We start from the raw sequence: 27,351 nt of genomic DNA on the forward strand, positions 1-27,351 counted from the left end.
AAACATTGCCGACCCCTGTAATATGCAAACAGAATAGATTTATTCGATTATTATTAATTATCCTGCATATACATTTCCAGAACTCTACCCACATCCGAGGGCTAGTGTAATATGAAGAGCAGTCTCAGAGGACTTCGAAGAGGTCTCAGTCAGAAGTTTTATTTTTTACCACACTCATTCTTGAAGGGCTACAGTTGGAACATCTCCACTTGAGCTGTACCACGGTGTTTTTCCTTCACAGACATTTTTGATATAAACAAAAACAAACAACGAAAAAAGGTTTCATCGAAATTTTCCATGGAAGTTTGAGTTTTGGATAAAAGTTTCAAAGTTGAGTGTTTTCTCTCAGTCTTCAGCCAAAATCTTTCATTGAAAAACTAAAATTCTGTGGGAAGCAGATATTTTTAATGACAAATTCTGTTTTGTCAAAAATCCAATTTTCCATCAAAAATAGTTTTGAGAGAAAAATGTCAGGCAGCCCTAATCTCCGCAGCTGAACTCATCTGGCTCACAGTATCTTGTTATAACATGTCATCTATTAACATGAACTTGGACTTACTATTTGGTCAACATGACATTAGCTTCCCTCACCACTGTACTATGGACCAGCCCTCTCAAAGGCAGGATAAGCATAAACAAAATAGCAAATATATCTCACTACTTGCAGTTGATATTATCTATCTGGCATCATACATCCTTGAGTCATATTCCTCAAAACATCCAGGAATATGGATAATTAATTATCTGGCCTAAAAATTAAATTGGAATAAATAGGAGTTATTCACAGTAACATTATTAAGACTGTACTAAACATTGACCCTATACATGCATAACTCTCGGAGCAATGAATATTCTCAGAATAGAATATATTTGGTCTATAGTACCCAAACTACTTCTGTTATATCTTTTTTGAGATGTGGTAGCCAGAGCTGAACACATTGTCCCAGGTAAGAGTGAACCAGGGATTTATATAACAGTATTATAACATTTTCATTATTATTTTCTATCCCATTCCTTATGCATCATAACATTTTTGTCCCTTTTTGCTTTCCACTACCTAGGCCTCAGTGACACCTTGGTCTTTCCTGCATTGTTAGAGTTAATGTAGAACTCAGTGACATGTATGAGTAGTTCAAACAATTCCTTCCAATAGGCAGTACCTTGTTTTTGTCAACAGCGACTTGCATCTGATATTGTGCTGCTTATTCACTCAGCTTTGTTAGTTCATTCCACTGATTTTAAGAGGAAATTAAGAAGCTGCAGATTAGAATCCAGGAGAATTCTCTCCATTGCTGGGATTCAACGATTTTGTTAAAAAAAAATTACATTGAGAAGCCTCTCTTAAACTTACTATTATCTGTATTGCAGTAACACCGATGAGCTCTCATCACGGACCAGGATTCCATTGTGCTGGGTGCTGTACAAACACAGAACAAAAAGCCCCTGTAGTGCCAAAGCAATTTGCCTGTTTCATGATACATGTAAACCTTTTAGTCAGATCAAGAACAGGCCAAGACAGCAAGAAACCTACTCTGAGTGAGGCTGACCAAACAACGGGTGACAGGAGCTGCTGTATCTTTGAAAGTAGTTTCTGACTGGCTATCACATCAACAGTCTAATCAGTTAAAAATATCAATTTGAGGGAATTTCTCTGGATTTGTTCAACAACACTAGCCTGGTGATTGGATGAATACTGTTTAATTGTATGTGAATAAGGACAGAAAATAATTCACCACATACATATGAATGGGAAGTGAAGCAGATAAAAAAAAACAGTACTAGATACAGTATATGAGAGTCATCCTTAAAAATGACGGTGAACTTCATAAATTACCTGTAGACTGCAAACTAAATTCTATTTAGTAAAATACAAGGTAACAACAATAATCCATTTTTAATAGCAACAAATCAAAAATATCAAGCTGAAAATACTATCAAAGGAGCTCTGGGAGTAGTGGAGGACAGCATAAAATGGTATATTAAGTCATTCAATCATAATCAGTAGATTGTTTGATCCAGAAAGAGCAACACTCATATTGGAATTTGCTCCAAAAGTTTAGAGGACAGCCAGAAACAGAAGCGATCAAATCCAAACCGCAACAATCTCAGCAGAGAGGTGGGAAGAAGTCTTAACAAGACAGACAGGGCAGCTCAGAAAACAAGAGCAATATAAAGGAAAGAGGGTTTGGGAAATTCACCAAAGAGACAAAACAATCAAGAACTATATACATCTATAAATGTTGTTTGCACATGGTAAGAGCATCAGTCCTATCAAGAGGGACACAAATGAAGCGGTGGAGAATGTGGAAAGCAGAGGGGTTGGATTTACAGAACGAACACACTAAAGGACTTCTCAATCACATCCACTGATCGAAAGTGACATGACATAGATAATAGATGAGAATGGGGAAAGACCTGTCAAACCTCTGACAAGGAGATATGAAAAAAAAGTTAAGCTCTTGTCTTTAAGGAAAACATGGCTGCAGGCCCTGACATTGGGGAGATGTGGAAAAAGGTTGTCGTATAGTTAGGCAGTCATTTGCTGTGTATGAAGACGCTGGTCCACCATCCTTTTTTGTGAAAAGTAAGTACGGTATAATTGTTGTACACTACAGCATGCTGGAGTTGCCCCCCTGTTTAATGCTAATTAGACGTTCTCCAAAGTCAGGAACCAATGTAGGGATTCTAAAATTAGAAGCTTAAATGATCAAATTATCTAATTTGGACAACTTGTGGAAAGTATCTGGAGACAAACTTCCCAAGCCCCTTTGTTTTGTATCTGCAGAGAGTTAACGGACGTACCTATTTGTACGCACCATAACAAACATCCAACAGAACATAAAATCTAGTAAGTAGATGCATAATTACCCCATGTGTGCGTGCACACAACTATTTGCACATCAAATTGTATGCACACAAAACAGGGGTATTTTTATCTCATAGGTGTGCCTTCGATATTGTTATGATGATGATTTTGGCAGCATTCATAGAGCATCTTTTGTAGAAAATACTAAAACACTGTGGAAACATGTTTTAGAAAACAATTAATATACAGTAGAGACTATGTAGAATTAATTAAAACATCTTATTGTTGAATTACAGTTCATCCCTTCAGTAAAATCTTGGGGCCCAAACCTGGAAAATGCTGAGCACTACTGTGAAGTGCAGAGTGCTTCCAACTCCCATTGAAATCAGTGGAAGCTGAGGGATCCCGCAGCACTTCACAAGTATGCTTAGCGCCATGAAGAATGAAGCCCGTAAGACATGCATGAGAGTTACAGAAATTGTTACTATACATTTCAGTCATGTGATAGGAAGATTCACAGCTCCAATTTGCTCCTTGCCAATATGTATGAAAACCTAAATTTTATCAGGCTGTGTTAAAACCCTCAGAGGAGGGTAAGAAAACTCAAGGAAACTCCATGAGGTTCACTATGCAGAATTTCTGCCTAATATTTCCTCATGGAAGGATGGGTTTTGGTCTTCCCAAAACTGGGAGACCTGAGGATCCATGGAGGAAAGGAGCTGAAATCCCAGAAATCCTGGTGTCTCTGCATAGGGTGACGGCCCCTCCACAGGGCTCAGGCTCCCTCTCCCATACGGAGCTGTGGTAGCATCGGCTCTCAGACCCTTCTTTGACAGCAAACAGCATTACCTTCCAGGCAGATATTGTTTGGCTTTGGAGGGCAATGTACTCCCTGGTTCTGTCTCATCATGCTCCCTTGACTTCCAGTGAACTATTGCAGAGCCCAGCTGTATGGGACATGGATGGACTTCCTTGGGATCACAGGGAGTCAGTCAAGTACTTGAGTATAAGCCGCTCATCCATTGAAGTTAAGCACATTAAATAGCTTACTGAATCGGAGCTGGGGAGAAGTGGAACAGACACGTCACTGAGCTGCGTCTCTTCCCCCTTTACTCGTCAGGCCATTTCTACCTGATTTTACTCATTGTTGTTCCTGTCCACTGTTCACAGTGGAAGGGAGAAGAGGCTTCAAAATGAGCTGTTACCGGTGAGCGGCAGGGCTCCCGCCTCAGGCTGGAAGACGTTCTAAGGAACAGCACACGTACACACACAGAGTCAGGCTATGTCTACACTAGCTTTTGTCGGTAGAACTTATGTCGCTGAGGGGTGTGAAAAAACACCCATCTGAGCGACATAAGTTACTCCAAGAGCAGCGCCGGTGTGGACAGCGCTATGTCAGCCAGAGACACTCTCCTGCTTACATAGCTGCTGGCACTCATTGAGAGTAGTTGAATTATGTAGACGGGAGAGCCCGTAGCCTCAGAACCACCAAGCCGGGCTGTGGACTCATTTCAATAGATCGCGCAGCTCGAAGTGTTTAGCCTGAAAGGAAATGACACTTTGAATCAGGATTCCACAGAGGAAAATTTGAAGGGACACTGAGGCAACAAGCCTTTCCATCCACAATATTTTTTCTAACAGCTCCCAGGCAAAGAGTGCCAATGAAGAGCATATTTTATTAGGAATACATCAAAAGAAGTGGGGGGGGAGGGGAATCAACAATTCTAGACCAAGCGCAGAAGTCATAAAATGAATATTCATGAGGGCAATGTGTGAAACATTGCACAACGTTAACCTCTTATAGATTGCAATCACGCCAAGTTATATATTGGCAATACTTGTCCCTGGCTTCTTTTACATCAGTAAAATGAATCCTGCAATCCAGTGACCCTGTATAAAGAAATACTAATGATTTAACAGGTTAGTCTTTGAGTAATTTTAAATTTCTAAATATATGCCATGAATGGGCACTGGCATATAAGAATTGTTCCATAAAGACATAGCTCCACAGTCACATCCTTTAAGCCATCCTTCCCCAGTACCCATTAGTGAGAATAGTATGATTCATATATACACAATAGAACATTTTGCCTTAACTTTTTATTTGTAACAAATCTTAATATCAAAGTAATGACTCACAACGTCTCCACAATCATTACAGAGAAAATTCAAAGTATGCGTTCTAGAGGCACGTAATTTGGCTGGATAGTCATTCAGCTGGAAAGGATGTAACCATAATGATACATTTTCCTTTGGGCACCTTGAACTCTTCCGTTTAAATAAAAGAAAAGTGTTTTTTTCCTTGAAACTATGTTACGCACCCACACTAGGCTTCCTTTAAAAAAAGAAAAAGGAGTAGTTAATGACATTGAAAGTAGAAGACAGTTTTATGTTGCTTACAAAATGTAGACTTTTTGTTTTTTAAAGGGCTCTTTATCTATGATTCATAGTGATGAAAACAGTAAATTAGGTCACTATAGATATAATGCAGAGTCCCAACTACTGGGCAAACTGTGCCTTAGACCAGTGGTTGTCAAATTTGAGCCGCCGCTTTTTCAAGGAAAGCCCCGGTGGGCCGGGACGGTTTGTTTACCTGCCACGTCCACAGGTTTGGCCGATCGCAGCTCCCACTAGCCATGGTTCGCCGCTCCAGGCCAATGGGGGTTGCGGGAAGCGGCGCAGGCCGAGGGACGTGCTGGCCACCGCTTCCCACCGCCCCTATTGGCCTGGAGCAGCGACCTGCGGCCAGTGGGAGCCGCAATCGGCCAAACCTGCAGACGCAGCAGGTAAATAAACTGGCCCGGCCCGCCAGGGGCTTTCCCTGAACAAGCGGCGGCCGAAGTTTGAGAACCACTGACCTAGACCACTTTTAGTCCTGCTCAGGTGCTCCAGCTAGGTGACAGGTCAGACTTCCTGCACCCTCACTCTGGGTGGAAACACACAGTCCAACAACTCCCAGGCTGGAGCTCTGTGCTGTACCGCCTCACCTCTCCCCTTCTCCCGGCCATGCTAAGGACACAGGCTGAATTCAGTTTGAGCATCTATAAGAGTTTCCTTTCCGGGGCCTGTGACAGCATCTATCTGCAATGACACAGAAACAGCCTCTTTGACACAAAGCATTATTTATTCATTCCTCAAAGGTACCAGGCAGTCAGGAAAACGGATTAATACAATAAACGGCCTAGACGCAAACTTGCTTATCAAAACTTAACCTCTCTACCCATAACTTAGGGGGATGGACTAATTGGGGTCAGGTGACAGCCTGAAACATCCGGGCCTCATAAAAGGCTGAGAAAACAGTGTCAATGAGGAACCAAATGGAGCCAATTGGGTTCCTGTGGAAAGCCTAGGAGCCAGGATTAGCCCAGAGCAACTTAAACGTACCCCACAGGGGCTGGGAACTGAGCCCAGAGGGGGACTGAAGCATTTTTGTTTGTGTGAAGTTTGTTTACCTGGAAGGGGATTTGAACCCTGGGAATGGCCCAGCCAGGGGGCTTAGTCATGAGAGACAGAAAACTAAGGGAAACTAAGGCAAGGAGCATCTGCAGTGTCATGCTCAGCCAGCAGGGGACACTACAATGCAGGCAGGCCCTATGACATTAAACCAATCTCTGTCAATCTGTGTGTCAGCTTCCGTCTGCTGATAACCCACTCCCCTCTCCTCCTTCCTGAGTCCAGTAGGTTTAGAATTCCCTTTGATCCTATGCTTAGCCTTGGGAAGAATAAACCATTCTAGCCCAGATGGAGCCAAATAGGGGATATTCCCTAATAAACAGCTTTCCCCTGGTTTCCTCCAGAACTCTTATCTGTATCATTTTTTTCCTGTGGTTTTCTCCCTTAATTCCCTCCTTTGATATTAATTTGTCTGACTGCCATGCGTTAAATCAAACAGATATCCTGACAGGCATATGATATTTATAAGATATATATGCACATATAACTCCCTCATTCAGCCCAGGCAGCAATCATTATAAAAAAAGGGAAAGCAATTTGCATTGATATCTTAGTTTGTATTTCCTGAAAGAAAACATATGCAATACCATAGTTAAATCAATCAGCTCTTATATCAAATTCACAATATGTTCTAGCAAATTATTCCAAACTGCATGATCTCTGTTAGTGTTCAATTAGGGTTGAGAATTTGTTTTGCCTACAAAAACTGTAAGGTCCAAATTAGCAGAGATAATCACATATAAAATAATTATTATTATTAAATTGTTTTCAGTAGCAGCCATGATGTGATAGATTTTGCTAAACAGAAAGAGACAAAGGGAAGGGAAAGAGGTATAACATAAGGAAAGTAGCTGAGATAGTTCTTGGCCTGTCATATTTGGTAATTTGAGGCCTGATCCAATACCTAGTGGAGTCATTGGGAGACTTTCTATTAACATCAGTGAGCTTTGGGTCAGTTGCATAAAGGTTTACTGATTTCTATTACATTTTTATTTCAGGTGTGGGATATCTGCATACACCCAAAGCTCAGAATCTAGCTGTAGTAGGTCAGTGAATTACCTATACGCGTTACATTAGATGTGGGTAGCATTCTGTGAAAGTCGGTCTGGATTTCATTTCTGTACTTTGGAGGTAAACTCCAGCTCTCCCACTCCTGCAGTTGAAATGAGTTCTTAGGCTTCTGTGAATCAGGCCTAAATGCTTTGGAGAATCCAGAGCTTATGGCTAATTCTTCTGGTTTGGTCATGGTATCTAACACATTACTCAAAGCCCAAACATAACAAATAATTTGCACTTCCAACATTGATGGTGTCTTCTAACATTACAGAATCAAGCTTCTCAACAATCTGTGAGCTAATTGTATGCGACGACCATTTTACAGATAGGAAAACAGACGCATATTGAGGTCGAATATTGACTCCACTGAAGTCAATAGGAAATGTTCCGTTGGCTTCAATGGAACCAGGAGTTGATCTTCAGTGACTTGTCCAAGGTCGTAGAACAAGTCTCTGGCAAAGCCAGGAACCCGGCTGCATAGAAGTTAGGCCCCTAAATACCTTTGGAGATCTAGTCTCAATCCTTCTGGTGACTAATCTTGTGCCTTTACCTTGAAGAGGTACTTCGAAAAAAGAATGTGAGTAGAAAAAGGATTAACTCTCTATTGTTTACAATGTAAAATTGGAAATAACCTCAGCAGTTTTTGTTGCCCATCTCATACTGTCTCGTTAGACTAAGCAGTCTGTCTCCCTTCAGCAGGGCCCAGAAAGCAAAACAGGATCGGTTCCACAGAAACTATGTTTGTAATGTTCAGATCACAGAAGGAAAAGCTCTCTTTAGAATTCCAAACACTTCACCTTACCTTTAGTATCTGCCTGATTACAAACCCCAAAGAGCTACTTCTCAAAAGAACTAGGGTTACCATACGTCCGGTTTTTCCCGGACATGTCCGGCTTTTCGGCAATCAAACCCCCCGTCCGGGGGGAATTGCCGAAAAGCCAAACATGTCCAGGAAAATGCCGGCCGGGCACTTCCTCTCCCACGGCTGCTCTGCTCCGCTCCTCCCCTCTCAGACTTTCAGAGCCGAGCTGCCCGAGCCAGCGCTACCAGCTTCGGGCAGCCCCCCTTGCCTCCGGACCCCGAGCCGCTGGCCAGGCACTTCTCCTACCCAGCTCCAGCTGCTCTGCTCCGGCGGCTCGGGGTCCGGAGGCAGGGGGGGCTGCCCGAAGCCGGTAACGCTGGGGCAGCTCGGCTCTTAAACAGAGCCGGGCTTCCCGAGCGCTACCGGCTTCGGGCAGCCCCCATGCCTCCGGACCCTGTGCCGCCGGAGCCCGGGAGGGGAAGTGCCCGGCTGGGGGCGCAGGGTCCGGAGGCAAGGGGGCTGCCCGAAGCCCAAGCGCTACCGGCTTCACGGTTTGCCGGGCAGCCTCCAGACCCTGCGCCCCCGGCTGGGCGCTTCCCCTCCCGGGCTCCAGCTGCGCTGGGCAAGCACCGGCCGGGGGCGCAGGGTCTGGGGGCTGCCCGGCAAACCGTGAAGCCGGTAGCGCTCAGGCAGCCCTTTCCCCGTGGCTGGGAGTGGGAGGGAGGAGGGGGTGGAGTTAGGGCGGGAAAGGGGCGGAGTTGGGGAGGGGCTGAGGGGTGGGGAAATGGGCGGGGCCAGGGCCCATGGAGGGTCCTCTTTTTTTATTTAATAGATATGGTAACCCTAAAAGAACCCTCCTCCCTCAACTACAGATAGGAAGGGGAAGTCGGGGGGGGGGGGGAGGGAGGAGCATAGGTTGCAGGAGGAAAGAGTTTGAAGGAGATACCAGGAAGTCAGTTTGTGTACATATGGCTGGAATATGAGCTGCAGTTGCAGCATCTCTGGAAATAGTTCTCTTAATAAGGCCCAGTTTATTTTTACAGGCATGGAGTCCTTTCATGGTATTACCCAGCACCCAGTACATGAAATGGTCTCCACTGTGGAGTCAATGTCATGATCAAAGTTAATAATGAGACTTCCATTTGTAGTTAGTCCCTGGGGTAAGGAAGGTACCAGCTACACTGCTGCTAATATACCCTCCCTGTTTGGTTGATTCATAGATCAGCATCCGTGGTGTTCTACCACAGAGTAAATGAGCAACGGTATTTGGCTGTAAAGGAGATTTAAAATGCATGATGGGAGAAAGAAATAGCACCTCCAAAGTGACAGTGGGTCCAGCCCATATTCACTTGTCAAACAAAGTGTTATCTTAATGATAGTGTTTGGGCTTCTCACTGAGCTGCATGATTTTTTCCCCCTCCGTGGGGCAGTTTAATCCCAACTGTTATAGGATTACCTTTTCATATCTTTATACTCCAGGCTACTGAGTCATAAAGTAGCTGCCCAGGAGGACGGGAAAACAGAAAGGATGGTTTCCAAAGGTAAGCAATGTAATAAATTCCATTCTGTTGTTAATACGGAAAACTCTTCCATGAAATGCCAATATTGCTGCTCAATTGACTTTGCCTGTATCATTGCTATTTGTGATTGCAGCAGTCCTGAACTAAAATCAGCCCTTGCCAGAAATAAGGGAATAAAAAGATCATAGTCTGAACTATTTCAAAGATTCTATTCAAACAACTGCCAGGTTAGTTTACTGACCAGCTGCTGAACAAAATGAATACGTAGGGCCATATTCTTCATTCCGTTACACCAGTATCATTCTACTGGCAATCACAGACCCAGTCTTGAGTTACACCAGTGTAAGCAAGAAGAGAATCGGGCGAGCCAGAGATGAGGGAGTCATTTTTTCAAAGTTGCATGTGGGAGTAACATACACAAAGCCTATTAACTGCATCATTCTGAACACTTCAATGATAGACTCTCTCTCCCTTTCTCAGTTCATTTCCCCTCACACCTTAAACTAGGAAGACATGAGTAATGAAGATGCTGTCGTGCAACTTTCACTTCGTTTTTATATCCTCTGCCAAAGATCTTACTTCCAGTTGAGGCAGTGTAGTGTGAGTGGGTAGCTTGGTCCTATTGCTGCCCTATAATTAAATAGGGGATGCCACTTACCAGGGCTGTCAAACCAACACCTTTCCCCAGCACTGATGCCACACCAGGTTTTAAAAGCTGTAGTTTATGGTTATATGCAAATTTTTTCACTTATGTGCATAAACGTCCACACATGGAGCTGCACAATACTCAACAGCTGAATCCTCCCAGGATCTTAACTGAAGTGTGAATTGAGTGTCCATCACTATGCCTCTTTGGGGCCTTGGGTTACCAGGTTAGGCTTCATTTCAATGCAGTGGGGTTGAAGGAACTTCCAACAACAATTAGCTAACCCAATGCAATATTTAGATATAGGGCAGCCAAAGCAGTTCATTGGACCCTTCATGGCTTATGCCTCCCACAGGAACTACAAATCCCAGAAATCATTGCACTCTTTCTAGAAAACCGTGCACGAACTGTTGAACCCAATTTAAATTAAAAACAACAACAAAACACACACCTCTCAGCTGAGACTAAGGGTGGGAAATGTAATAGAAGCACCAGCTTTAAGACCAAAAAGGACAATTGTGATCTTCTAGTCACCTACATAACCCAGGCAATAGAATTTTACCCAGCAATTCCTGCATCGTGCCCAATAACTTATAGCTGAACTGGGACATCTCTTTTAGAAAGACAGCCAATCTTGATTTAAAGATTTTGAGTGATGTCTCCTTTCCTCTGGTCAATTATTCCAGTGGTCACTTACCCTCACTTTTAAACATTTGAGCCTTACTCACAATTTGATTTTTTCCAACCATTGGCTCTTGTTATGCCATTATCTGCTAAATCAGAGAGCGGAAAAGGAATGTGCTTGACTTGAGGAAGTTATGAGGAACTGAAATGGGAGTCTAGAATGGAAGTTGGAACTCAGCCTTTTTGTGTGTGCAGACAACAGGCAAAATGCAGCTACAGAAATCATTTACTCTTTCCACTGAATGCCAGGGAGCTTGATTTGAAATATTGCTTCCTATTTGGTCCATATCCACAACTGCCTGCCAAATACTTATATGCACATTTAAGCCTCTAAGAAAGAATAAAGAGAACCTGACAGCGATATCATATATGCTTTCTGGAGGCATTCATATCAGCACCAACTCGTCTTTTCCATGCCAATCATTGATATTTAGGGTTTGCCCAACTCCCTTAGGTACTTTTCAAAATTCCAGCCTTAATTTCTAAGGCTCTGGTCCTGCCCACAGCAGCTTCCAGAATCATGGCATAGTTTTAAGCTCTTTGGCGCGAGGACCATTTTTTTGTTCTGTGTTTGTACAGCACCTGGCATAAGGGGGCCCTAATCCATGGCTGGGACAGCTCGGTGCTGCTACAATACAATTACATAACACAGAGATTTATATCAAACATCATGTTCTAACTGGTAGGGCCTAGGTGCAGGAGTAGACCGCTCACCTCATGGAGAGACAGGTAAGATAACTGGACAAGAAGCACAGGTAAGAAGAGGAAATAAGCCATCCAGCTATTCCTCCTTCTATGCTATGGTTTGCTTCCCTAAATGTTTTCTCCATCTCATCCCCTCTCCACCCTGCCCTTAACATATCTGGGTCAACCACTCCTGCAATGGTTTATATACATCATAATTCCTATGACTAAACCAACTACAACTGGAATGGAGCACAATTTCCCCCCTTCATAAAACTGCTTACATATTATTATGCAATGTTGACATCCCATTGATCCGTATAAAATCATGTCACATCACATAAAATGTGATTTAACCGCACAACATGGCATATTGTCTGCAATATGTTGTACTATTTGGTTGCAAAAACACTCATTTTTTAATATATCTGTGGGTTCCCAGGAAGTAGATTATTGAACCCGAGGGACAGTGGCCTACGTTCTTCACTGCCAGAATTGTAAACAGGCAAGAATATTTATTAAACACATTCTTATTTCTCCCCACTTGGGGGGAAAAAAAAAAAAAAAGGAAGCCTGCTTCCACCTGCTGGGAAAAATGCCCTTCATACATCAATTCTCGTTAGCCTTTCGGTACTCAAAGTCAGGATTCCCTATCACAGAGGTTAAGTTCTGTCCAGTTACATCACATTGTATGTTAGCATGTAACCCAAAGTAATGAAATGCAATGCAAATGCCATGTTGCACTGTTGACTTTGGAATAAGCAATTTCTCTCTTACAGGTGGAAAGTCCAGGGAAAATGCATTACAACAAATTATTAGATTCATAAAAGCTCTGAGGCATGTTTCCCCCCCTCGCATATTATATACCTAGAATTCCCATCAGAATATGCCCCCCATCTTTTATCTTCCTTCTCTTTAAACAAATACTCTTCCAATATAAATCCAACTATAGGATATATATATAACACAAATAGGTTCCAGGAACTCCTCTAGCATGGAATACAGGGTTAGGAGGGAGGAACCATGAATGTGTGGGTCCATGCACCAGGTGTTACTGGCATCCAGGGCCGCCAAGAGTGGGTTCAGGCCCCGGTGAAAAAAATGTTTCGGGCCCCCCCAGCAAGGGTGGACCGTCTAAACAGAGCCGACGAGATAAGGGGGGAAGCAGGGGAAGCTGAGCCCCGGGCCCCCTTCCAGACCACACCGGCTAAACAGGGCCGATGAGGGGAGGGGGAGCTGGGGAAGCCAGGCTCCAGGCCCCCTTCCAGATCGCCGGGCCCCAGTAATTTGTACTGGCTTCTCCCCCGCCCCCTCGTCGACCCTGCTGGCATCTGCCCAACAGGAAGCATGTCCAGCCCCATGGAACACAGTCTCTGTGGTATATGTCATTTCTACTTATGGAGGCAGAAAAATGAATCTCAAACCCTAGGCACCCTATAACTCCAGCTGAGCCCATAGACTCCAAGCCGGGTTAGCAAGATTCCTTCCTTGCCAGGGAGAACACATCTGCTACATCCCTTGCAGTGCAGTTTGGCCATTTATCTGTTACTTATAAAAAATCTTTCATTGAAAAATCATTTAGAAATGCAGAGAAAAAAAAGAACAGACCCTTCCTGTGATGGGGACGCTAAGGTGTGGGGGGAATCCATACATTTCAAACCTAAGGGCCAAATCCAACCTTCAGAACTTCACTCAAGGAAGTCAGTAGAAGCTGGCCACAGAAGCTGGCCACGAGAGATCAGCAGTAAAAATGAGTGTCAGTCCTTTGTAGTGCTTAGGTCTGGAGTAACAGTACTTTAAAGCCCATTCAGAACAACTTTGTCCAAGGAATACTAACGCTTGCAAGGCTCTTTCCCTGCCTCAAGCCTCCAAGCTGAAACTGCTGTATATTCTCTTAATACTAAAATCAATAAGAGAATCTGTCTTCTGGCTGAGACTTATTAAAATGGAAAATAAGAGGCTTCCTAAGAAATGCCTTTTAGCTGTCATGCATAATAAAAACAGACATCCATCCAATCACTTTCTTCAATATATCTAGGGTGGCTTGGAAGGTCTGTAGCTGACATGTCTAAACTACTGAGAAAGATCTTAGAGAAGAGAAAATTGGAGATTGAGCAAAGATTATTAAGTATCTGAGCACAGTCAGATATAACCAGAGTTAGATCTGAGGTTAACCTCTGTAGTCTCCACTTCCTTGCAGGAGACAGAACTTTCTCGGGGGCCAGTCTGAGATGTCGCATGAATGCCCCCAGGAACCCAGGACCATCACAAACCTCCTCACCTTCCACTCCGAGTGCAAGGCACATTGCTCTGGCCTACCTTCTCTAACATACATGCATAAAAAAGCCCTGCAAATCAAGGTACTCCACTGTAAACACCTCTCCCCCTGAGGAGAGGATGAGAGAACAAACAACCGGTAACAGATGCTAGTCACGTGAATGCATGTCAAAGCGTGGTCTCCTCCAGAGCTCCCCTTCATGGCCCGAGGTTGCTCTGTTAGCCCCCTGCCATCAGTCTCCCCAACTAAACTCCTTACAGGTCAGTCTCACAAGCTGCTCCAGCAGAACTGTAGTTTCCAAAAACAACAAACCAAAATGGAAACAACATTAGGCCGGTACCCTGCTGGTCTTGGTCTCTGCCATTAGGGTATTTCCTCATAGACTAAGGCTAGGCTTTCTATCTCTGGCCATCAGCTCTTTCTTTTCTCTGCTGTTCCTGAAACTCTCTCAGGTTTTCTCACTTCCATCCACGTCCCGCTACACTCTATAGGGAATCTTCAGGTCCCTGTTCAGGAGTGCCTCCTTAGTAACTAGGGTCTTTAAGGGCCCTTAAGGAGGCAAGCCACCCTATTACAATGCACTTTTGGAGGATGCTCAGATACTACAGCAGGGATCAGCAACCTTTGGCATGCATCCCGTCAGGGAAATCCACTGGCGGGCTCGGACGGTTTGCTTACCTGCAGCGTCCGCAGGTTCGGCCAATCGCTGCTCCTACTGGCTGCGGTTCGCCAATGGGGGCTGTGGGAAAGTGACAGCCAGCACATCCCTCGACTAGGGTGACCAGACGTCCCGATAAAATCGCAAATTGTCCCGATATCCGCCGGCAGCGCTTTTTTTTTTTTTGCTTCCCACAGCCCCCATTGGCTTGGAATGGCAAACCGGGGGCAGTGAGAGCTGTGATCGGCCAAACCTGCAAGTAAACAAACTGTTCCAACCCACCAGCAGATTTCCCTGATGGGACGTGTGCCAAAGGTTGCCGTGTACTACAGCAATGAGTGTAGTATAAGAACCTATATAAAATATATTATATTTAAGACAAATTTGGCAAAAAAGAGGCCTTTTCTAGAGTAAAAAGTAAGTTTATAGCTTTAGCAAATGCAAAAAGAAAGAGTGACTTGCCGTGGGAGGATATAGATGTCCTTATAGTCAAGAGGAGGTGAAGTATTTGGAACATTATGTTCTGAATGTGTCCCTTTTATGCCCAACGTCAATTGAAATGCATGATGTGTCTTTCCTTCAAACTTGGAAGGTGCCCCAAATGCTTTGAGGTTCATCAGCCTAATGAGGAAGTCCATATAGCTCAGGCAACTTCTGCATACTTAACAGCTTTGAAAAAGGGAAAACAATTTGTAAATCAGGGGACACAGTCAGACTGGTACAAATGTAACATCACTTACTAGATTTGCTATGGAAGTGACTAATTTGGACTTCTAGCATGGAATTTAGAGGTAGACTGTTAACGTATTGAATGAGTGTTTTATTTCATTGTAATGTTGTACATGATCTAGTGAAATCTAAAACAAATAAATGTATCAGTTTTTATCTAAGTGCTATTTTAGGTATAACATTTGCATAATATTGTTTCATCCAGAGGTTATGTGGCTTTCAATATTAATTTAGGCTTGAAAGTGCCTGAGAAAAATAGCATATCTGTTAAACGACTATTTGTCAATGCTTTTTCTACAAAAAGCAAAACAAAACATTTTTATTACATTAAATTTCTAGCTTTACTAAGCATCTGATCCACCATTGACTTCAATGGGCTTTAAATCAGGCTCCACAATGGCTCCACAATGGTCATTAGAGGAAGAATAGCTTCTTGTTCTCTCTTAAAGATAATATTGTGGCTTATGCACATGTAGGAAGCAGTGTGGTGTGATATCCAAATTCTGCCATACATGTCCTTGATAACCTTAGAAAATCATTTGACTTCTGTTTGCCTCAGTTTCTTAATCTACAATCACCACGTAAGATACTTGCCTATCTCATCAGGGTGTTGTGAGTCTAAGTTAATTAATGGTTAGAAAAGTATCTGTGATAACAGGAGGGAAGGTAGTTTAAAAGTGCAAAGTATACTGTAGCTTTTTAAATGTCATTTACCTTCATGGTGCACTGTTGAACCATACATCTCTTGTGATATTTATATTTTTGTTGCTTGTTATTGTGCATCCCTAATTACATTGCATCTGCATTGTCTTAAGAGAGAGAATTTGGGGAAAAGCCATATCAGAGACAAGGGCAACAATTAAGCTGGGAAGGATTGATTTTTCCTCAGTGTAAGATAAAATACAAATATACAAGTGATGTTTACTACCATAACACTCCCTTATCCTTGATCCAATAAGGTAACTTTCTGTTTCTGCTAGATGGAGGTACACCCATTACTCTCTGCTGTGCCAACATGGGATAGTTGAAGTAGCCTCGTACAGGCAAATGCAAACAGAAAGAACTTTGAATCAGGAAGGAAAAGGGAAATGTACAGCACTCTGTATCTTCATGCATGTCCAAGATTGGTTGGAAAGAAAAGCTAGCAAAACTGTCCCCAAATTCATTTATGGGATGAAATTTCTTTTTGTATTATTCCAGGAACTATAAATTGTTTTAGGAACATCTAATCCATGGCCCCAAACTAAGAACAATATTCAAGTTCCAGCACCTACGCACACTAGGCAGTTCTTCATTAAGGGTACACTCTTAACTATCCATGGAGAATTTGATCCTAAGATTAGGTCAGCCATTTAAAGAATCTCTCTTCTGCCGCCTCCAAGCCACACAGCTTACAAAGTGAATTAGGCCTAGCTATTATCCTCCTGATTCAGCATGTCATGGCCTGACTCCACTCACTCCCTGCTTTAATGCTTGCCAGAAAATAAGCTGTTTCTCACGCTTTTTCTGGAAAATCTGTTTTCACCCAGTGGACTCCATCCCATAGGAGTCTCACAGAAGCTGTAATTTTAAGATCAGCTCTGACCAAGCCTTCATTTCTGTAGTTATCCCTGCATTTTGACCACTCGAGCCTACTTGAAGAGTGAAATGTCATATGATGGCATCAGAGTCGGGAAAGCCAAGAACCCAGTTCAGGTCAGTTTCAACCAAGCCAAAAGAGAGCAGGGCTATATATGCCTCATTCCTGAGACGCATGTCTATAATATTCAGTTAAAACCCATATTGCTTCTGGCCTGACCCTCATAGAAAGAACATGCAGGGAAAAGCAAGAGATGAGTCTAAAATAAAAGGGGAAGACAAAGAGACAGTTATCCAGAAATCTGAAAGTAAAGTGAGAATGGATACCGGATCTGCTAGGAAAACAGCAACATTGCTCCAGAAAACCAGATCCTGGCCCCTATTCTGATCCTTTTGTGCTTCTCCAGTGGTGTAAATGTGTTTTAAAATGACTGACTAGCTACCGGAGGATTTCTGCCAGCTACACACTATCCCTTTTGTAACACAGTGTGGGGGCAGGAGCAGGGAGAAGGAAGTTGTGGGTAGGGTGATTCTGTACTCCTGCAATCCCTGGCTAGCAAGTATATGCATTCCTTTGGGGGTCATTATTAACTGGTAAACATACTGGTAAATTAGAGCAGTCCAATATCAGGGGCATAATGTTGGTACATAGCCACCTTTGTCTCATTTCAGGCCCTGCCCTGAACACAGCTGATCTGGATCCAAGAATTGGGCCCAGATATTTCCCCATCAATGGAAATGCAGTGGAGAGAGTATTTTAGATTTGTCAGAGCCCATTTGGCTGCAGAACTGGAAGAAAACAACTTGGAGTTCCACCCTCAACTGTATTTGAGAAGCGGTTGCTGGGCAACAGTGAAGCTACCTATTCTGATATCCGATGCAGCTTGCACCCACACATAGCAGAAAGATCAATGTGCTTAAAATGCACCTGGGCATTGGAAAAGCCTTCCATGCGTATGGAGCTATGCAGTAATAGACTATCTGCAATATATATCATAATAGTGTACCATGTATGCAGTTTACTGGTAGTTCTAGATTTTAAAGCGTGCCTAGGTTGTTTAATTAATTCAGATTCTAAAGCGTTGCTAGAAAAAACTTTTCTCCCTAATCTTGAATGTCATATCTTCTTATCTGAATCCATATGTTTCTAAGATGGTAGTAACTGAATTAAATAATCCATACTATTATCTCCATAATTTTATATTTGTTTTCTTCTTTTAGGTGTGTATGTGAATATGCATAATTACTGAGGAGGGGAAGAGATGCTCTATGCTGTCAAATAGCAAGACACTCTGGGACTTTTGTTTAAATTTATCTTGGCTTTTTACTTCAGTCTCCCAAGCTTATCTTATCCATTTGCATGCTAAACATGTAATTAAAATTACAGCATTATACAGATGCCACCATGTAAAACAACCAGGGGAAGAGAAAACAGGGAAATTTAATTTTACTTGTGCAAACAAATAAATGGCAAAACAGGACCATGAAAATAGATAAGCAGATAGGGAAAGCAAGAGGAATAAAAGCAGAGAAGACCATTTGGGAGTCCTGACTGCCATTAACACACCATGCCTGTGTCCAGCCAGCCGGAGGCTGGGATATGATACAGACAACTCTGTTTCTGAGCAGCTAAGCCAACTCTGCACTGCAGCACAATCTGCATGGCTGGCTGTACCAGAAGAGGAGGAGGACACTTTAAATGGCAACAACCTGCCTCTTCTGAGTCCAATCCATTCTCCACTAAGTCAACAGAAAGATTCCCATTCAGTTCGGTGTGCACTGGATCAGACCCTAGAAGGGTAGGTGACGGAAGAGCCTCCAACCTTTTGAAATGGCCCTTCTCATACTGGTCACGTTTTAAGGATGATCAAGAAAGACAGGCCAGAAGAACCCTTGCTGTAAACCTAGGCTGTCTGTGCCACAAAACATAAGAGCACAGCAGGGCGGAGGTGGTGGCTGAGATAAAGTTGAGTTTACAGCCATTTTCCTTCAGGTCATGGTATATCTTGATCTCTCTCTCCTTCAGTCAGATTTTCCTGTGCTGCTTAATTATCTTCTGTAAGAAGGCCAACGGCAATGGTAATGGTAGGCCCAAGCCTGCAGTCTTTACTCAGTCAAAACCTCCAGTAATGTGACTGAGAAAGTCTCGAAGACTTTGCTGTATGAATGTGAAAACCAGCCCCTAGCTGTGTCATGCATTAGGCTAATTGTCCCCGAAGGAGAGAATAGTAGTGTGGCCGTGAAGGTATTTCTTTTGAAATGGTTAGGTTTCATTTTGACAGATTTCAAATGACTGTTTTTTTCACTTGAATACAAATGTTCTAAATGCATCACATAGGTTAGATGGTGACCAAGAGCGTGGATCCCAGCAAGGGATGAATACTGTATCATGACAGGCGCAGCACTAGGAAGCACTGTTACTCCAGGACAAGCCTCAACCTGCTATTCCTTCCCTGGTCTCTCCTTGCTCTCAAGGGGTAATAGATCACAGCTAATAAAGGCCAGTAGTAAATCACTGCCCGCCCCATACTGACTCACCTGCTTTGTCCAGTAGATAGAGCTCCCACCATTCCCTATCACCATGCTCCGGAGAGGGAGTAAATGGGCCCTATTGACTCCCATTCAACTAGACCCAAGAAGCCTGCATACACGTAAAGCAAGTTCTGAGTCATTAATGTGGTACTTTGTCCATGTCAGAATTTAGCATCTGGTTCTAAGGTAGGCAGATGTCTGTTGAGAAGTGAGAGATTCTGTCCCGAGGATTGGCATCAATACTATTTGATTTGTACCATTCTGCCAACCGTGTAGGCTTCTTCTGTGCAGGGCCGGCTCCAGGCACCAGCTGAGCGAGCTGGTGCTTGGGGCGGCAGATTGTTGGAGGCGGCATTCTGCCCAATCCTAGGGCGGCACGGCCGCTTTTTTTTTTTTTTTGGTTCCACTCCGGCCGCCCTGTAGGAGGCGGCGGCGCGGAGAACCAGAGCGCCCTGCAGGGCAGTCCTCTTCCTTCCCTCCCCGCCGACCAGAGCAGAGCCCTCGCGGCAGGCAGCAGGAGGCGGCGCAGTGGGAGGGGCCGTGTGGCAGCGCCCCTGCTGTAGCCCTGGCCGCCCCCTTCTCTCTCTCTCCCCCCTGCTCCCTCTCCCTCCCCGCCCCCCCAGCCGGTCCCCCTGCACCCGCGCTTTTTTTTTGCTTTGCCGTTCTGGCCGGCCGGTTTTTTTTTTTTTTTTTTGCTTGGGGCGGCCAAAAAGCCAGAGCCGGCCCTGCTTCTGTGTGTGCAGCTGGAATTACAGCAAGTTAAAATTTAGGCCAGATTTAAATATGAAACAAGACTACTTTTTAAGAGCACATAACTTATTTATAAGATTCCTAAAATATAAAGTGTACGTGTAACTAGTACTGTACCCGGCCCTTTTCCAGTCAAATTTAAAGAAACATCTTGCCAAATGAGGTTTGAATTACACTAATTGAACTGGTTAGGGAGCATAATTCAGATGATAATGCCATATAACCATCGTCAGAAAAAATTATTTGGTGCCAGATGCTATTCAGATGCTTTAAAAAGGCCATTTAAACATGCATATTAATATGCAAGATATGCGGACAGTATTTAACAAACTCTCTTACTTCATTTGGGTTTGCAAGAACATAAAGGATTAAGCAAAGGTTAGTGGAAGTTTCAGGTTGCCATGAGAAATCTGACAAATAATAAAGAGCAAAATTCTGCAGCCCATTTTCAGTCAAAGTTCCTGTTGATGTTAATCAGAGTTTTGCCTGAGTAAGGACTGAATGAAGTCTACAGGCTTTGTGCCAAGAAGCCTTAGGCCTGGTCTACACTGGGGGGAAGGGGAGAATCGATCTAAGATACACAATTTCAGCTACGAGAATAGCATAGCTGAAGTCGACGTATCTTAGATCGACTTAGAATTACTTACTTCATGTCCTCGCGGCGCGGGATCGACGGTCGCGGCTCCCCTGTCGACTTTGCTTCCACCTCTCGCTGAGCTGGAATTCAGCAGTCGACGGGAGAGTGATTGGGGATCAATTTATCGCGTCTACATTAGACGTGATAAATCGATCCCTGATAGATTGATCGCTACCCGCCGATCCGGCGGGTAGTGTAGACGTACCCTCAGAGTGAGCCACCTCCGAGACATTTAAAGTAAGATCTAGTACAGCATTTCTCAGCCTTTTCAGGTTGGCATCCCTTTATTCGAAATCAAAAATTAATGTGTGCCCCTTATTTTTAATCTTCTATAATAAATGTAACTATCAATGCTAAGAGTGCGGAGGCTATATAATTTATTGGTGTTTGTGTTTCGATGGGTTGACAGAGAATACTTGACCTTGAAGGGTAAGGGGAGGTGGGGGATGGGAAAGAGATTTTCTTTGCTTTAGATTGTAATAAAATTGTCAATGCCTTGCAGCCCCTTTGATTGCCTTTTATGAGCTTCTCCCCTCCTGGGAGTTACAACCCACTGATTTGTTGCTTCTTTATGCTCAGCTCTACTATGTTGACAGATATTTTATTTCTACCTTTCCTACATATTTCTTAATCCCTTTTCTCTAGCATTCTATACACAGTACACATTCTTTACTCCTATACAGCAGTTTTATGCCAGTGTAATTCCACTGAAGTCAATGGAGTTCTACTGAAATGAAACTAGTAATAGAGCAGACACTCCGGCTACAATTTCTAGGCCTCATCCAATGCCCATGGATGTCAATGGAAATATTCCCATTTCCATATAGGCATTGGATCAAGCCCTCTAATAATGAAGTATAGACATGGCTATACGTGCTACTTCATTACTCTCTCAGTGATGGTGTAACTTGTCAGCCGAGAGGTCTGATGGTAGCTGACCATGCTACTCCATCACAGAGATCTACATTATTCACTATATTAAAATAGCCGCATTGCCAACTCATGATTTCATCATAAGCCTCATAGTATTTGGTGTTTTTACAAAAGCCCCAGCCACTGGAATTAGGTTATTATGTGTGGATATCAGCAAGTCTGTAGTACTTGTGGTTGCTGAAAAAAGCTTGGAAATGTGAACCCTAAATACTTCTACACCAAAAGGCAAATACAAAGATCCCCAAATGTATTGGCTTAAAAAACATGTTATTTAAAAACTATTCTCGTTATTTTGGGATTCCTGACTCATGATTTTTGAATGTTTCAGGTTGGCAATACTGAAGTAGACAATGAAAAGAAACTTTGGAAGAAAGCCATTGCTTTGTCTCATAGTTCACGTCATTACTACAACCCCTCACTTAAATTATAGAGAAGCTTGGATTTACCATACCTGAACATGCTTACTTATGTATTCCTTTTAGGCTACACACACATTTCCTAAAGATAAATTATTGAGTTTCTCCAGGAGGCTGCCTCATCTTTAGACGTGAAATATATCAGAAAAGGGCAGAGATGTTACGAAGAGCAGACGCCAGTCACTGGGTCTTAGCAGATAGCTCTTTTAATGCAATCCAGTTGCCAGAGATGGCGTTTAGCCGAAGGAAAGGTTGGAGATCAGTGATGATTCTGGTGTCCAGCTAATTAATACCTCATCTTTATCTGTCAAATCTGCACCTCTTTCATTAAGCTGACATCTTTCCATGCATATTGGATGAGAGTTCTTCAGGAATAAATCTGTAGCAAGGCAAATGAAGCCTGTGTAATGCTATAAAAGAAAACAGGGCTGTACAAATCCAACTGGGAGTGTTCCTCAGGGTTTGGAACAACTCCTGTTGATTCACATGGAAGTTGGAGTTCATTTATAGTGCCTTAAATTCCATGAAATCTTTCTCCACCACCACTGGTCAACAACTGCTAGCGTGCAATAGCCATCAATTATGTTGGTTTCCTGACTTTTCTCAGGGATGATGTATGAAATTTCCTAGCATTTCATTTAGGCCAAATTTTTCAGTCAGGTGCTAAATGCTTAAGCTTAAGGAACCTCTCTCCCTCCCCATGCCTTCTTATGTCACGATGGCCAATCATGATGGTGGTTCTTGCACTGCCCTGCCTGCAAAGAACTACTCTAGGCTAGTAGTGCCAATGCTAGAGTCCAAGCAGGTGATGTTGAAAGAGGAGCTGCAGGACCCCATGACCACAGCAGCTAATAGTGGAATGGTAGACCCAATCTAAGGATGGCGCATTCACTATGTTTTCCTGTGCTCCTGCAGTCATGGTATGCCACCGAGACCCGGTCTCATGGATTCCCTTGTACTGGAACTGTATTGTTTTTCTAAATATGCTTTATTTATTTATTTATTTGCAAATGAAGGATGTTAACCCAATAGAGAGTTTAGGGCCCCTAGGAATAACAAATATTTAAGAGTGCATTCATCTTGAAAAATATGTATTATTGCCTCATACATGGAGCGGTTTGCTTCAGTGAATAAAGTCAACTTTTTCATAGACGAGTGTCTAAATTCCAGCAGCTAAATCCACATTTAGACACCTAAATAAGTAGACTGAGACTAAGCAGTCCTGAGCATCCACAAACCCCACTGATTTCAGTGGGTGCTCACTACATTCAAAAATTAAGGTGGCCAAATACATAATTAGGCAGTGCAACTATGGGGATCCATAACCCTAGATTGGGTCCAGCAAGTAATTCACCACAGTGCACTGGGCCAACTCTTCTGGCTAGTGTGAAGGAGCATTTACCATTAGAGTTGGTACTAATTTCTGGGCAAGACGTTTGTTGAAAAATGGTCGTTTCCCCCCCCCCCCCAAAATTGAAACTTATTAAAAAAGATCTTTATGATAATGTTTTTCACAATATTTTAAACCTTCTTTTTTATTGCAATCACATGCATTTTACTGTACCAAAAGCTATGTTTTCTTATTGAAACAGGCTGACCTGAAATAGGAAAAAATAAGTAAAAAGGGACCATTTGCTCACTGTGAAACAGAAAGAACCTCACAATTATTTTCCTGTTTTGGATTTGTTTATTTTGGGGGAGGGAGGGAAGTGGTTGGGTAGTTGTTGGGGGTTTGTTTTATGTTTTTGTTTTGCACCAACTTTAGTTAATTCTATGGCCTTACTCCCGCCACTTGTTGTGTGGAGGCTAATCACTGCAGTGGTGCTGGCCTAGAGCAATCTTCCCACATGCACAAGAGCATAAGAACTGTAACTGTGACTAGCGCTTACATGGATGTGCAAAGAGAGGGCAAGAAGCTTCTTGTGCCCTCACTCCTTTGCACACCTGCAAAGGGGCTGGTGACTATCATGCCCTTTGATGTTAAGGATTTTGAGCAGAGTTCGATGCCCTAGGAGCCGCGTTGGCTCAGTACAGGTGTCACATGCGAGTAGTGACCAATATTTACAGGACAGAGTTTTCAGAGCAGTTAGTTGCTAGAGAGATTCATATTATGATAATGTGCAAGTTTCTTGCAGTGAAAAAAAAACACCATGTTTTGTATCCCTCTTTGGTAACAAAGGCCATACAAGTACCTTAGTTTCTGAGCACCTCACAATCTTTAATTTATTTATTATACTCACAACACTCACGGGACATAGGGGAGTACTATTCCCCTCTCCCCCATCTGTAAAATGGGGATCTGAGGCACAGAGGCAATGTGACTTAACCAAGGTCACATAGGAAGCCTGTGGCAGAGAGAGGAATTGAATCTTGGCCTCCCAAGTTGTAGACTAGTGCCCTACCCACCGAGCCACAATTCCTCTGGTTTTGTCCTTTTATTATGGGAGGCCACGTAACAATTAAGCAGGTCATCACATTCACTAACAGCTACATATTCATTGCCCTAAAATATTTACTCTGCATAAAGGCTGCCCCCCCAACAGTTGCACCCCATTAAGATAAACACTGAGAGATCAGACGTGCAGAACAGAGAAAGTTTTAAAAGGCATCATTTCTCCAGTCTAGGTTATTTCATTTTAAAATTAAAATTCTGTGTTTTGTTTGTTAGTTTAAGACAGGCATACTTGGTTCAATATGTCTCTGGCACTGCTGTGTACAGAGGTATTCAAATCTCCTGTAAGGTACTTTGGCACATATATAGTATGCAGTATTTTTGTTTGATAAATTCTTCCCAGCTCAAAAAATAAAAATAAAGATGAGGTACTCTAGAAACTTTTTGTAAATTACAACACTCCAAGCGGCTAATCCAAATAACTTTAGGATTATAAAATTTCTCTCCCAATGTTCAAGTGGTAAAATGAGCAATAGATCATAAAGTCATAGTGATGTGGAATACAATTTATTCTCCAACGACCTTCTACTGGCATTGAACTTAGATCTGGCACTGAAATGTCTAACTGTACCAACAGTGCTTACTAATGGAGTGTATAATGAATGCAACCTGCTCTTAGGAATATTTTGCACATTACAAAATGTTCTTTTTGTGATAGTTTATGAATTCTTCTGCTAGAAGGAAGTTCATTTTTAATGTTTCTTACAGCTTCCTGTAGATGCCCTTTAAAATTCTCACTATTGCTTATTTAAATTTAAAGACTGAGCTACTGTTAAAATTCCATAGCCATTAAGCTCTTAATATCCAAAAACTAATTTGAAACTAAAGCACTCATTCTGACTTGCTACACAAAGAGAGTCGTTTTAACAGCTTACTAATTATGTCTTGCTAAACTTCTTGTCTGAGTATTTTCTGGTCTATTGTACCTGAAACAATCTTGTATTAGACAATTTATTTAACTCATTAGAAAAAAATAAAGGAAGTGCTGTGTTCAGGCCCCCGCCTGGCATAATGAGATTTTTTTTCCCTGAAATTCAATTACATTTTCAAAATAAATAGTGTTTATTTTCTTTCACCAATTTAATGAAGTAGGAATAAAGATCACTGAGCATTTTTGCCGCAGGGCCTTTTCAATGCTTATCATGGGAAGGAGACCATACCAACTTAAAAAAAAAAGAAACGCTTTTGTGGAAATGTACACTCAACCAGAGGCTAGAGCGGATGGGTGACTGCACGCCAAAAAATTCATTGTGTGCCGTTTGATCGCAATATAGATTGCTTAACGAATCAGGGACAAAAATCTGTGTTAAGGAAGGAGAGATTAGACCAAAGGGAGATGTGTGGTGCGGGGAGAAAGAGCTACTGCCTTAAATCAATATGCAAACTCCTCTGTGTTGGAAAGTCAGAAGTAGTCCCTGCTGAATCAAGCCCAGGCAATGGAATTAAAGTGTTTAAGAACTGTGAACTAGAATTAGTTTCACAGTAGTGGATCAGTGTCTATGAGTCTTAAGGCACTTCTGTGGTAATATTTAACATTCTACTGGTTACTATACCAGAAACTTATTTTATATCACACACAAAAAATAACCCCTAGAAAAATGATGCATTTACTGGCACTAAGCGACGTCTGGTTCCTTTGAATTAAATAGGTGACTGGATGACTGAGGAAAGTGGTAATGGAATATCATAGACATGTAGGGCTGGAAGGGATCTCAAAATGTCATCTAGTATGTACTCCCATTCTGAGGCAGGATTAAGTATACCTACATCATTCCTGACAGGTGTTTGTCTAACTAGTTGTTAAAAACCTCCAATAGAGTCTTTCACTTCTTGACAGTTCACAGAGTAAATCTGCTTCAGCTCTATTGTGAATGGAAGTAGCTACAATACAAGTATGCCTTCACAGTCTACTGCATACAAACAACGTTGGTGGTCAGAGTTCAGTTCCTAATGAATGCACAACTACCAGCACACATGGAGTGAGTGAGCAAGCATTAGATTAGAGACTAAGGCTGGACAAAAATTGTCCATCAGTCTTTTAATGGAAAATTGGATTTATGACTAAATGAAAATATTTCACAGAAAAGTGGCTGTTTTCCTTGCAAATGTTCTCATTTTCATAGGAAAACCAAAATCCTGAAAATATGTGGCTGGACTTCCTTTTTTTTTTTTTTTTTGGGGGGGGGGGGGTCCAAAATGTTTTCAGCACACACGGGCCAGGAGGGAATTTCCTCACACCCTCAATGGAAGCCCCAGCCTGAGGCCTCTAAACAAGGACTAACACCACCACTCAGCCTCCAGCCCACAACAGTGTTATGTTGCCTTTTTCCTCTTGCTCCACCCATCTGCAGGGTATTTCTATGTCATGCCTCCTCTCAGGTTCTCCCCCCTTACCCCTTTCTGTACTCAATACTTCCTTAGTTCTCTTGGCAGGGAACACCCATTCCGGTTTCATCATCCCTGGTTTTCTAGCACTTCCTGTTGAGAACCCTACCCTCAGGTCTTTCCAGGATTCTGGGGTCCTCTCCTTGTGATCCTAAAGCAATTGTTTATATAGCCCCAGCACAGTCACATTGAGGCCTCTGGGAAACTGGCAAACTACATCTCCCAGAATTCCTCTCCATAAAGGTCTCAACCCTAGTAAAAGGTGACTTAACAACCCCTGCTCATAAAGATGCTCTTATGCTTTGTCATATTTACATGGAAAAAATACTAGAAGAGTATGTTCTTATATTCT

The sequence above is a fragment of the Malaclemys terrapin genome, chromosome 9 (genome assembly GCF_027887155.1).
Source record: "Malaclemys terrapin pileata isolate rMalTer1 chromosome 9, rMalTer1.hap1, whole genome shotgun sequence".
In the NCBI taxonomy this organism is placed as follows: domain Eukaryota; kingdom Metazoa; phylum Chordata; order Testudines; family Emydidae; genus Malaclemys; species Malaclemys terrapin.